Below are 13916 nucleotides of genomic sequence, written 5' to 3'. Positions count from 1 at the left end.
CAACAGACGGGGATGAAGGTTTGGTGGACGGCCCAAGCTTGGGTATCTCAATTTTGATAAACCTTTTGAAGAAATGATCAGAAGAAGTTTTCGTTTTTCTGTAAGGAGGGATGTTTATTTTTCTTATAGAATTACGTGCTCGAGAATGAAGTTTCTTAACAAGCTACGACTTCTCTTGAATTTTTGAGCTTCCTTGTGGTTATAGGGTTTTTTTTTTTACACTTTTAGAGGATGAAGCAACTAGAACAAACTGGGTTGAGGTGGCCATTGTAATGTTGAAGTGGAGTGTGGGTTTTATATAGTGGGAGTAACGGGTATATATGGGTGGGGCACAAATTTTTAATTACTATGTGACTCTTTAATTACCAGGTAAGAAGTTTATGAGTTAAAATATGTTATTTTATATAACGGTGGTTGATACATTATAAACAAAAATCGATTGAATATGGTAATTAAACTTACTTATTATCATAACATTTGTTGAATCACATAATTTAATATTTACATAAACTGTCATATACAACATAGGAATTTCAACTTACAAAGTCATTACCGGACAATTTACCGTTACATATAATTGAGTAATTACTATCCCTAAACGCAATCAAAATTACGAACTCATAACCTGTTTTTGTGTATGCTTTTTAGTAATAATTAACACTACTAAATAAAACTATTTACTTCTATCACTACTAGTAAAATATTTATTTGCTGCTATTAATTTGCTACATTTTTGTTAAAACACTGCAAATTAAAATGGGATTTAAATGTACATAAATCAAAACTATTAATTTGCAGGGGTTTTTTTTTAAAGAATACGCTGAAAATTAATATTTTCCCCTTACCCTAAACCCTCTCATCCTTACCCACCCTAATTCATTTCACTCTCCTTCCCCCTTTCAATGTTCTGCTTCTTCTGTAAAGAAAATAAAAAAAATAATTAAAAAAAATAACATTCTTACTTCAAACTCCACCACCTCACTCTCCACCATCTCACTTTCCACAACCATCGCCGACCGTTTCCTCCGCCTCAGTCTTTATAAACGGCCGCCGCAGGCCCGCAGCCTCACCATCGAAGTGTAGGACGAAACCCTAAACAGGTAAATACTTTTATTTTTAATTTTTTTTTTGTAAATCAACGAGTATCAATTTGAGTTAGTGTTCATCGACTGTCAATTTCACAATCGTTCGGTTTATTGAAGCTAGAAAAAACAACTCATTAAAGCAAAAAAAAAGTCTCATTTTGGGTTAATTTTTTCGTGAATTGGCTTTCTACCTTGTTCTAGGTTTTAATTTTATCAATTTGCTGCTTCTGGGTTGTTCGGATTTGTGGTGAATTTGCTCATTGCAACTTGTTCTTTAAAATTAGTAGATTGATGAAATTGGTGCTATAATTTTTCTGTTGCTGTCGAAATTGCTAGAATGATGAACTTTTGTGTTGTATATATTTGGTTGACTTTATAATAGTTCAGTTGCATTCGAAAAATAAAAAAGCTCAAATAATCTTTGTTGCTGTATTAGTTCAGTTGCAGTCAAACAATCAAAAAGCTCAAAAATCGATAAAAACTTGAATTACCGTTGGAATTGGGTTATACAGTCTTAGAATTTGATTATGATCATTATACAGTCTTGGAATTTTGATTTGGTCATAACTTAAAACTTACTGATGATGAACAACCAAAGGTATGAATTTGTTATTATTTTTATTAATTTGTTGCTTCTAGGTTGTACTGATTTTTTTCATGAATTTGCTCATTCTAGCTTGGTCTGCTGCTTCTGGGTTGTTTAGTATTTTTTATCGATTTGCTGCTTATGTGAATTTGGTATTTTTTTTCAAGAATTTGCTCATTCTAGCTTGGTCGGCTGCTTCTATATTTTAATTTTTATCGATTTGCTTGGTCTGAAGAGTAAACATTAAACATATCAAATCAAGCAAAAACCAGTCAATTGCATAAAATTAAGGGAAGAAATAACACTGCTACAAGCTCGGTCCAGTTACGGCCCTCGCGAGGTGCTGCTGTTTGTCTGACTCCTCTGCTGCGTTGTCTCTGTATGTCTCCTCTGCCTTGTTGCGTCTCCGTGTGTGTAAGTCCCCCCCTTAATCTGCTGTGTGGCTACCCTCTTATATCAGTGAGTTTCCTGAGGGTTTCCTCCTGGTTCTATTGCTGTCGCTTCTACCATTGTCACAATAGGGGGGTTTTGTTTTTCCTCCATTTGTCTCCACTAAAGACTTAAGAATTAGTAAATTATAAACCCATTACTTGTCGTGGACTCATGGGCATTTAAAAGTCAGTGGAATAGTGGGTATTCAACCACGAAACTCTTGTTCCTTAATATTTGTGGCACGTACAAGTATGGGCATATAAATGGCTTCATTACTTCATTAACTCAATACTTCCTTCCCTGCAAAAGTAATACAAATTTAGGCTTAAGTACTATGTTCATTACTTTTAATACTTTTTAATAATTATGCATAAAACCCATATAAAAGTGTATAAAATCGGACTCAAATAATAATTAAAAGCAATGTTAAGTACATAAATAAATGACTTATCATCTGCTGCTTCTAGGTTTTAATTTTAATTGATTTTCTGCTTATGTGAATTTGGTAATTTGTTGTGAGACAATTTTGATACCCATTTAAATCTGTTGATTCAATGAACTGGGTTTGCGTGTGATTTTAGATTTGTTTAGTGAATTGTTGCATTCGTGATTGAGAATATTAGGAACCCATTTTATTACTCCATTGATTTCATGAATTGAGCTTGCTTATAATTAGGATGTATCTGGTGTATGTATTATATTGTATGAGTTATGAAAGAGGCAGTTGATTAAAGTCATTGCCTTCAAGAGTCAATGTATCACAATAGGGATTTAGTATTAAGCAGAATATTAGGCAGAATATATTGCCCAGCTTCAAAGCATCAGTTTTGCCTCTCCCTGTTATTATTGTTGTATTCCCTTGATTAATACATTTTATCTGTGACAGTGATGATGATATTGCTGCGTTCCTTGAAACCTATGGAGATTCATTAATTATCGCTTAAAAACATCTCCAAGGTATTAGTTCAGGACTCAATGGTTGTAGTTAATTTATTTTAAATGATGCATTTCCTCTCTGTTTTTCATTTTTTTCGTTAAAAAGAGATATGATTTAGTGTAATTGGTTACATTTTTATTCTAATGCATTTTTTTTACTAGGAAGTTTGTTGAACAAATGAGAAGTGAAGGCCAAACATCTTATCACTTTTGTCCTTGCTAGCTTGGCACTAACTACCTTTAATTGTGACTCTGGTACGTTATCTTTCCTTTCATATTTTTCTTTATAAGTTTGTATTGGTCATGCACATATTTATTTTAATTCTTGATGAGCTACTATTTCTATGATATGGTTATTGCAAGTGGCTTTGTATTATGTATTAATTATATGATCTTAAAAATAAATGTTATGTTTGGTAAAAATTGCATAAGCTTATATGTCCATTTGAAACTTACTTGTGGTTATGTTTGAAATATGATGAATCAGTTGCAATGTTTTAACATATTACTTTTGCAAAAATATTGTGTTTGTAGTGGTTGGTATGTAGATGTGGATTGAAGTTGGATGTATGATCCACGAAATTCGATCGAATTCTTCAGTGGGGTAGAGGAATTTTGCAAAGGTGTTTTAGATCATCAATAGCATAGAGGATGATGAATTTTATTGTCCTTGCGTCAATTGCCAATATGTTGAAAGGGTGCATAATATCACCACACTTAGGGACCATATTATTCAACGCGGATTTCGGCAACAACATCATGATTGGTTATGGCACGGTGAGAGTGGAGTGTTCAGGGAAATTCTACATTACATTCAATGCATGACCGACATGTGCAATCTAATGCCGAACTCAAACTTGAACTTGAACTTGAACTTGAACATCCACATGTTCATGATGATGAGATGGTTGGGGTAGGAGATAATGGATCTGAACAAGATGAGGATAATGACTTTGATGAGGAGTATAACATTAGGGAAGACATTATAGAAGAAAGAATAAAGGGGGCTCAGCATGAATTTGATTAACGACCTCATTTATCTGAAAAATTGTTTGAAGCAGTTGAGAAGCAATTATACCCTGGATGTATTGCATATAGCAATTTATTCGTTGTGCCAACCTTATTCAACTTGAAATCAAAGCATGGTTTGTCTAACGCAAGCTTTACATCCTTGCTAGAAGCGATGCAAGATATGCTTCTGAAGGGTCATGAATTGCCTAAGTCGACCTACTATGCCAAGAAGTTAATGTGCCCGTTTGGTTTGGTGTATGAGAAAATAGATGCTTGTCCTAATGATTGTGTATTGTATCAAAACGAATTTTCACATTTGGATAAGTGTCCTCGATGCCATAAGTCTTGTTACAATTTACCCGATGGAGTCCAATCCGGGGAGGGAAGTAAAGGCCCTTCTTCCAAAGTGCTTTGGTATATGCCTATAATGCCAAGGTTTCGGTGATTATTTTTAAATAATGATGCAAAAAATTTAAGGTGGCATGTTGATTGTAGGAAGAAAGGTGGACTTCTAGGACACCCGGCAGATTCTCCAAAATGGACTCTTATTGACAATCAATTTCTAGAATTTGGCAAAGAAGAAAGGAATCTTAGGCTTGCCCTATGTACGGATGGAATGAACCCATTTGGTAGTTTGAGCACACGGCACATCACATGGCCAGTTCTCTTGGTTATTTATAACCTTCCTCCTTGGTTATGTATGAAGTGGAAATATATGATGATGCCTTTGCTGATATCAGGTCCCAAGCAGCCCGAAAACGATATTGATGTCTACCTTTCTCTACTCATCGATGATTTGAAAAAAATGTGGGACAAAGGAATCTCATTTTTTGATGCTCATTATAATGAATCTTTTACCTTGTGAGCTATGCTTTATTGTACAATCAATGACTTTCCAGTTTATGGTAATCTATCAGGCTATGAGATTAAGGGAAAGAAGGCATGTCCAATATGTGAAGACAATACAGAATCTACCTATTTGCCAAATTCTGGGAAGTATGTATATAGAGCTACTCGAAAGTTCTTTGATAGGATGCATCCTTACCGAAAGAAAAAAGTTGCATTTAATGGTAAGGTAGAAGAGGGGATAGATCGTATGCCATTATGGGAACAGAATTTTATGATCAAGTTAGAGGTATTGAAACGATGTTTGGGAAACTGAATAAAGCCACCGATCCCTAGGTCATTTGGAAGGAGTCAGTGTTTTGGAAGCTTTAATATTGGCAACATTTACCTGTCAGACATTGTTTAGATGTCATGCATATAGAGAAGAATGTGTGTGATGCCATTCTCGGTACATTGTTTAACATTCCAAACAAGACAAAATATGGGGTAAAGGTTCGCAAAAATATCTCACTATATTCCATTTTGAAAAAGATGGGATTGCATGGGTAGATAAGGAGGATGCCTCTCATTTCTTAAGAGGAGCGAAGCTGAACATATCAATTATTCAAGTATTCATGAGGTAATAAGCAAGCCATTGTGTCATAATGATTACAAATTTTGCGTTTATATGCACTAACTTGTTATCATAACATTAAGTTGATTTTGTATATCCAGGTTACTTCAACAAGATTTGAAATCAAAAGACAAAGCTTTTGCGGTTTGGTGGTTGTGTCCAGAGCAAACTTGTGAAACCAAAATGTGTAAGAGCTTGCATGAAATTCATGACTATGTCTTCAAAGCAGTAAGCAAATCAGTTGAAAACGGGCAAAATTCATTATGGCACCAATTTTTCAAGAGTAAGTACGTAGTAACGAAGTTCCATATAGTGTACCACTTAAGTATACATACATGTGATGAATTTAATATTCTTACCTTTTGGCGTAGGGAACATTGGATGCTTTTGGTAATTTGTGTACCTACTTGCATTATTTATCAATTTGACTCTGCTCGCCCAACAACGACAAGGAGAAGTGTTAAAATGAAGACTATTGTGAGCTTGTAAGTCTATTTTATTGTTTCTTGTTTCTATATATACATTATATGTAGGACATACGCAACAAGTAATATACTTATAATTCTACCTTTGTAATGAAAATGAATAGTTTTTTCACGAGGTTTAAGCTAAATGGAAACCGTGTGAATAGAAAAGAACCTCTATGGAAACTTGTGAAGCTAAGTAAATAGTATGTTTTAGATAATATCTTATGCATGTAATCTATTTTGGTACCCTTTAAACAATTATACACCTTAATCTATTTTTTTTTTATTGAATTTTACTTAGTGTGCTCAACAAAGAGATGGTATCGAGTGTGGCTTTTACACAATGAGATACATGTATGACATACTCTCCAAACACAGTAAAGCAAATGATATTGATGAGGTATGAGTATGACCTTTCATTCTTATCATTACTAAAGTATTCAAAATGAATCTTTTATTTATGGATTTTTTGACTTTTACCACAAAAAATAATTCGCTAAATTGTTTTTTACTACCAAAAATTTTAAAAGTTTTATTTTACCACAAAAAAAAATTAAAAATTGTTTTTTTACCACCTACCGTCAAAAACCTAACGGAATATTTTAAATTCTTCGATTTTTGTGTCAAACACATCATATTTGGGTGGTCTTGGGGGGCATTTTGGCCCTAACGGGTCCAATTTGAGGTCGGAATCGACAAAAAATGATCGAAAATGCTTCTTTTTGTGCATTTAAAAATACCTCAGTTTGTGTGAAAACACGCAAAACGAGGCATTGTTGATTATTTTTTGTCAATTCCGACTTCAAATTGAACCCGTAGGGCCAAGATGCCTCCCTAAACTTATGAGCAACATGTTTTGCGCACGAAAATCGAAGAGTTTTTCTTAAAATCGTTAAATTTAACGGTTTTCTTGACGGTAGGTGGTAAAAAAAACAATTTTTAGAAATTTTTTTGGTGGTAAAATACGACTTTTAAAATTTTTTGGTAGTAAAAAAACAATTTCGTGATTTTTTTTGTGGTAAAAGTCAAAAAATACTTTATTTATATATAACCTTTTTTTTAACTGGAAAAGGATATTAATTAATGAAAGAAAAATAGTGTTCACCATACAGACAAAAGGGTCCTCAAGCATTTCCATGCTCTGGTTCCCAAGCTAATGAAGGCTACAATTAACTTACTGAAAGTACAAAAGACCAACATCCTAACTGCAATACTACTAGTTAAAAAAACCACGACTGACATTCTAGATCCAATTAACATTACACCCATAATCTAGGTAGTCTGGTGATCAGAAGCTCTAAATACTTCCTGCCATATCGTCCTCGTACGCATCCTTTGCAAAGTTGGGAACCTCATCAAATGAATTATTCATATATAAACACTTTTGAACCTATGCGAGTCAACTGTTGTCCAAATGCCATTATTTTTTGCGTAAGTGAAGTTTATAATTGAAGTATTATTATTATTGTTATTAAAATTACTTTGATGACTTACTATATATATTTTATCATGTTCATAGGTTTGCAAGTCTTTAAATGAAGATCCTTACACTGATGATGATATTGAAGAAGTGCGGAACATATGGGCCTCATATTTCACTAATTATTGCGTGTAATCATAGTTTCGCGTCAATATTTTGACTTTTGTTTTGGATTGATATTTTTTGTATATAGAAAATCGAATCGTACAATACAATTTATCATATGTATTGTGGTAATCTAATTTTGGGCTAATTAAAGTATTTTGTTCATAAAGTTCGGGAATACAGGTCTGTAGGGAATATTTCAAGCATTATCCCTAACTTGAACCCCATTGTGATCATACACTAAAGTACGGTGGCGTCCAAAGAGAAAGAAGATAGAGCAAAAGAGTTGCCAACAAGTTTTAGGAAATTGTAAAGTTTTCACATGGTGAAGGTTACACCCCTTAACGATCTAGGAGATCGTCAACTCCAATAGGTTTTGAACCATAAATGGTAGTTTGGGGATGAAGGTACAAATTCAACCTAAAAGAGATTGAACCTGCCCTAATAATAGGCCTCTACTTTATTCTGATCGAATTCATGTGCGCTTTCTGACTAACATGCAATCAATAGGTTTACCCTAAACCTGTTTAATCTATGTTGGTTGAATATTAATGCGCAAATAAAGCTATTATTGGCGATCACTTGAATTATAATCAAATTACCCTAAACAAAATTATTAATTATCTTATTAAGCGTGATTACAAGTACCAATTCCCTTTAAATATGCATAAAAAGTGTGATCAAGCAATAGCAATAAATATAACCAAGCAACATAACAATAATCAAAACAATAATAATAATCATAATAATAAAATTATAATCATAACAATCATAATTAAAAATAAGCATCATAAAAATAATTATAACAATTATAATCATAAATCATAAAAATAATCATAATAATGTTAAAGCATATTAGTAGCAAGATCCTAGGCATGATACTAACAAGATTAATAACAAACCCTAGCATGTCACTAAACATTAAAAATCAAAGCTTTAACCCTAACATGATACTAACAAGATTAATAACAAACCCTAGCATGTCACTAAACATTAAAAATCAAAGCTTTAACCCTAACATGATACTAACATGATATTAGGAAGAAAATAAGAAGCATCGCAGGAAACACAATTGTCATATTTGATATTAAAAATTATAGTTGTTACCCTAAACATGATACTAGGAAGATAAAAACACCCTAAATATGATTTCTATATCATAATATCAATAAATCAATTAAAACATTTACTTGGATGCCTCGTATCTTTTTCTAATAACAAAATACACACGTTAGTAACTTCAAGAAAAATAATAAACAACTATTAAATTAAATAATTAAAAGAGAGACTAAGAAATTTTAGACTAGATTTGGGACCAAGCCCTCAGAAATTGATACTTTTCACGTCCAGGCGAAAACAACTTCGAACTTGGCTAGGTGTTTCTTGGTCTTGTGAATGCGGAATTTTGTATGCAAAAGGGTTGGTTTAGAAGAGTGAGAGAGAAGAGATCTTGAAAACTAGAGAGAATAAGATATTTGATAATTGTTGAGAATTGATGATTTAAAAAAAGGAGATATGACCTCTATTTATAGAGAAAAAAGAGGGTCGAAGAATAAGAAAAGAATCCGAATTCGAATCGAAATAGAACTCGATGGACAGCAGTTTTTACGGATTTTGTTTTTATCATATCTTTTGATCTAGAAGTCTAAATAAGTAATAAAATATGTCGTTGGAAAACTCTTGAAGTCTACATTCTAACCCAATTAGAATCAGGTTAAAATATTTTGTAGATAAAAAGATATGGCCGAAATAGTAGGACGGTATCAATTTTGGATAGAGTTTCCTATCTCATTCATATCTTTTTCGTTATAACTCGGATTTAATATTATAATATATCATTGAAAAGATAATTTCAAGATCTATAAAACCATATAAAATTTGGATAAATATTATGAGGAAAAAAAATAAAATCTGACTGTCTTTGAACATCTTTAAATTCGAATAGAATTAGGATTTAAGAAAAGGAAAGTTTTTATTTAACTCAAATACTTTAATCTTATCTTTTCAAAAAGGATAGTTAAGATATTTTAAAAATTTATAGAAGCTTCTAATTAATCCTAATTTGTTTAGGAATAGGATTAAACCTTTGGACCCTCCACATGATCATTGGGTCGTAGGTAAAATCCGGTTCGAGCCCAGTTTAGTATTTTGGCCATATCCTCATTATTCATCGGAATTGGGCTTATATTATATCGTTGTAAAGTACTTTTAAAGACCCATCAAAATACACCATTATTGGACCCATATCATGGACCAAACTAAACTGGAATGCACGTTTTTCAAAAATAGGGTAAGAAAAGAAATAATTTCAAAAACAGAAAGAAGAGATATTTTAATAAAAACATCCTCATCACTAGACTTTTCACACTTTTGCTTTGTTTGATAATCAAATGACATGAAAGGTATTCATCACTAGGTTTGATTTTGGGGAGACACATTTGGGTGTCTACAGAAGCTCCCTCTTTGACTGAGTTTGGAGAAACGTGAGTTTCGAAAACGAAAGTCAAAGTATCGATAGGGACGGAGAATTATTCAGAACGTTCTGCGATCCTAAATCATTCTTGTAACGCCGATACCTGCAAAACTAGCGTTAGTTAAACAGATAAAAGAGTTAAGAAACGCGTATCTTGCACCGTCGAGCACACGTCTCTGTCACTAACCGATTTATTGATGTTGCATTGTTGTTGTTGACAGCCTTCCATAATCTATGGAACGCTATGTTGCTGTTTTGATGTTCACTCGTCTCTGAACAATAAAACTTTTATTTTTGGATAGGTCCACACATCTCTGAACGAAGAGCTTCTTTTTCTTGAATCATAGCGTCAACCTTCCCAATCATAGCAAAAGTCGACCGAAGACCGCCTCATCACGAACCGCCCTTCTCAAATCTCGGTGACAACCTCCACAATCTTAGAGAATGTTGTCGAAGACCGCCCATTTCGTGCTATCTTCTAGAATCTTGGTGACAACCTCCACAATCTTAGCGAATGCTGTCGAAGACGCCACCTCGTGCTATCTTCTCAAATCTTGGTGACAACCTCCACAATCTTAGAGAATGCTGTCGAAAACCGCCCATCTCGTGCTATCTTCTCAAATCTTGGTGACAACCTCCACAATCTTATCAAATGCTGTCAAAGACCGCCAATCTCGTGCTATCTTCTCAAATCTTGGTGACAACCTCCACAATCTTAGAGAATGCTGTCTAAAATAACCTCTCTTGAAGTCATCCTTAGTTGTTGCGATAATATTCCGAAGAAAACTACCGAAGACCAACGCTTGTCGATCATTAAAGCTCGATTGAACTTTGCTTCCACTATACCAGTACGTCGGCGCTTTTGCTGCTTGTGAACCATTAAGTCGGTGTCTCTGCTGTTTATGAACCAGTATGTCGGTGCTTCTGAACCAGTATTTCGGTGTCTTCTGAACCAGTATGTAGATGTTTTGAATTGTATGAACCATTATGTTGGTGCCTTTGCTGAGCCAATGCTTAGGCGCTTTAAGCTAAGTGAGACGATCATTCATCAGGTTGATCACTTATTGGGATTGTAATAAGCCGACTACCTAATCATGTTAAATTGCTTATAGGGGCTAACTGGCGTACCAAGGAACCCGAAATTGCTGTATAAGGCTTCGATCCCTGTCGCCACGGAAATTCTGCTAGCGCCAAGAATTGGCTCTGTCACCATACGCTGGGATCTAGCGCCAGGCGCTGAAATCTATTGCAAGACGCTGGATGTTGCCGTCTGGCGCTGGTGTCGGGTCTTCCCTATTCTGATTTTCTACCGATGTTGCTCGGTTTCGCTCCGAACTTTGAGCTTGGTCGTTTCCTTTCAACCAAATATGCTCAAGTCTTTTGTAAATTAAAGCTCTTCATCTCTAATTTACCGATCAAAGTAACTCCTCTTATCTTGGAGGAATCTCCAGTGTCATATTCGCGGTTTTTTTTTTAAAAAAAATTCCGGGAATGTCCCCGCTTGCTAGGATGCACCTGCATTTATATCTTTGACTATAGGATTTTGCTTATCTTTCTTTAGGGTTGACCTAAGGTTTAGTATTGGTTGAATCATTGACTTGACATGACTCAACGTATAAACTTGACTCGCTATGATTGACTCGAGGCTAACTCGACTCAAAGTGTTTGACACATGTGTTAGACTCAAACCAAGGTGATATATCATGACATGACTCAACGTGTACATGACTCGTGTGTGCATCGTAATGTGATCGTGCGACTCGAAAATGCAAAAAAGCAAAAATTTTGTCATTTTTGTGGAGGATACCAACTTTCTTCCGAAAAAGAAAGACGCGAAAAAGAATCAAAGTGTAGTTTTTGAAGGTGCATGTTGAATGAGCTTAGTCAAATGTTGTTTGATACTATCCCTCAAGATGCAAGGATTAATCCATCCTAGGCTATCTCAATTGTTGACTCAATGATGAAAGCATTTGGGTAACTTAGGCATGGAGGCTAATCACTTCATACTTTGTGATGCAATGATGATTATGATTGATGAGTGATGTTGATATGACAAGGCATGCTTCAACGTTGTGTTAAGATTTCATGACAAAGGGTCCCTAAGGGTAGGACTATTTGGTCACGTATTTGTGCGGTGTGTGAAAGTGATACTAAAGCTAGGTTGCAAGGGCTAAGTGTGTGGAAAAAGATATTATTTCAAGAAGATTCAAACGATGGTGACTTTTAGGTTAGGTAAGCTAATGATGTAGGGATCAAGCCCCCAAGTCTATCTCTAAATGAAAAGGGATGAGCATAGGAGATCTCTTGATATGATCATGGTGTGTGAATGTGAATATGAATGCATGTTTATTACGGTCGCACCTCGATGTGAGGTTGCCTACGTATCCGTTAGGAATCAGGCCGAACATAGCTCTAGCCGAACCTCGCACAAGTGTGTATATACCTCAAAAAGGTCTTTTTAAGGGTTGTAACGTGGTTAGGCTAATGGTTATAGAAGAAAGGGATAAAGGCTCAAGACCCTAGATAAGCCCCCAAGGTGTGCAATCTTGCTTTTAAATCTTTATATTTTTATGCTTGAGGCTTTCTACTCTTTTTTTTAGCTCTCTTTTCTCTTTTTTGCTTTAGCATTTTTTTTTTATAATTATGGGAAATCCCGATCATGCGGTCTATCACTCACTTGACATTCATGTTTCTTAGGCACGGTACCGAGAACTCGATAAGAGACGCAATCTGAGACGTGTTCTTATCAAAGACATTTTCATGTCAAAGACATTGGAACACTTGCCCTTTTGTACACTTTTATTTATTTTTTTTGCTTATTTTTTGCTATTTTAATCTTTTGAAGTCACTCAAGCTTTTTATGAAATTGAAAATTGCATAAGTTGCACACCATCCCATCCCAAAGTTAGGTAGATGTAGGTTGAAAAATGAAAGGTCTATCATTAGACGAGGCTCAAAGTGGTTTATGAATAAAGGATTGTAAATTAGAAGGGTGAAAGGTAATTTGATGTGGCTACAAGGGGTGCCTTAAATCATTGGTATACCTTGTGCTTAATTCGACAATTATTTTTTTTATTTTTTTATTTCTTTTAATGCAATGCAATGCAATGATCATATGTAAAGAAATAAATGCTCATTTTTATTAAAAGGAGAAGAAAAAACCTACAAAGTTAATCTAAGGGAAAAAGGTGTCTATGCTAGACTTATTGGGGAAAGGGTTTGAAAAAAGAAGAAGAAAGGCATGTAATCTTGGTGAGAAGCTTACCTTGTGCATTTGTTTCATCATTACCCTCATTTTTTTTTGTTTGTCAATCACATGACTCAAACTCGATTCAACATGCATGGATGGAAGAAGGTAGGAAGAATAAAGGTTGTGATATGGAGAAATAATGTAGAGAATGGAAAGATGATGTAGATGGAGAGATATGAAAAAATTAGGAATAGAATGTACCCCCAACTCAAATGACGAAAAAAAACCGACTCATGCATGAACCTAAGACAAGGTCATGGTGTGAAAAGAGTATGTACAAAATGTGTGCTAAGACTAGTGAGTTTAGGTGACATGTTAAGACTTGTGTCATGACCATGTGGCTAGACTATGTGATTAGACTTAAACAAAGACTAAGTTAAGACTTCATGTATATGCATTAAACTGAACAGGTTATAATACTTTAGTCATAACTTTTGATCTGTGTCTCTGATTGGGATGAAACTAACGCCAAATTAAAGATAAAACTCGGGGCTACAGATCCATAGTTTGTACGACTCGTAGTTCTTCCTAGAACTCCGTATATGATCAAAACAAGTTGACGCTTGTGCAGTATACAGGAATAAAAATCTGGGTTGACTTAAAGGGACTATGACTCGATTTTAAGTTTATTT

The 13916-nt window shown here is 34.5% G+C and overlaps 1 long non-coding RNA gene across 6 annotated transcripts; it reads left to right on the top strand.

Annotated features, from left to right (window-relative positions):
- Positions 1-649: 649 nt before the first annotated feature.
- On the top strand, positions 650-7739 carry LOC110726181. 6 transcript variants are annotated; one of them, XR_002512338.1, is made up of 10 exons: positions 650-1100; positions 1907-2085; positions 2990-3060; positions 3202-3294; positions 3574-5515; positions 5611-5792; positions 5881-5994; positions 6278-6376; positions 7253-7407; positions 7496-7739. It is a non-coding gene; the product is annotated as an uncharacterized LOC110726181 (long non-coding RNA). The 6 variants fall into 6 exon arrangements; XR_002512337.1 differs by lacking the exon at positions 7253-7407 and having other exon boundaries at positions 653-1100; positions 1907-2050; XR_002512335.1 differs by lacking the exon at positions 7253-7407 and having other exon boundaries at positions 653-1100.
- The last annotated feature ends 6177 nt before the right edge of the window (positions 7740-13916 follow it).

Source organism: Chenopodium quinoa, unplaced genomic scaffold (genome assembly GCF_001683475.1).
Source record: "Chenopodium quinoa cultivar QQ74 unplaced genomic scaffold, ASM168347v1, whole genome shotgun sequence".
Lineage (NCBI taxonomy): Eukaryota > Viridiplantae > Streptophyta > Magnoliopsida > Caryophyllales > Amaranthaceae > Chenopodium > Chenopodium quinoa.
Note: the sequence above shows the minus strand (reverse complement) of the source record. Positions and strands in the feature narration are given on the sequence as shown.